This window comes from Myotis davidii, unplaced genomic scaffold, assembly GCF_000327345.1.
Source record: "Myotis davidii unplaced genomic scaffold, ASM32734v1 scaffold172, whole genome shotgun sequence".
NCBI classification, from domain to species: Eukaryota; Metazoa; Chordata; class Mammalia; order Chiroptera; family Vespertilionidae; genus Myotis; species Myotis davidii.
The window spans coordinates 3,816,430-3,816,704 of record NW_006284343.1 but is presented as its reverse complement, the minus strand read 5'-3'; the positions used below and the strand labels follow the sequence as shown (position 1 = coordinate 3,816,704).

The following is a 275-nucleotide window of genomic DNA, read 5'->3' as shown; positions in this document are numbered from 1 at the left end:
TCTGCAGCGAGGAACTCCCTCCCACCCACCAGCCTCTCCTTCACCTGCCACAGAATCCGGGGTCAGCTCTGCCACTGGCCCTCCCTGATCAATACATTTCATTACAAGACACAAAATGTTGGAAGATCAATGAATTTCCTGAGAGGACAGCAATGATGGAGGCCTGGCATTCCTAATGACAAGAGATGAGGCTGGTCTGATTTTGTGGGGGGTGGCGGCCTTTGCTGAGGGTGGTAGGTGACAATCTGTAAATCGGGAATAGAGCAGAGCAGTGG

The 275-nt window shown here is 52.4% G+C and overlaps 1 protein-coding gene across 1 annotated transcript in view; it reads right to left on the bottom strand.

The window, feature by feature from the left end:
- TMEM104 (transmembrane protein 104) overlaps positions 1-275 on the bottom strand; it is a 40,915-nt gene that overhangs the window by 29,089 nt on the left and 11,551 nt on the right. The gene's annotated exons all lie outside the window — the stretch shown is intronic.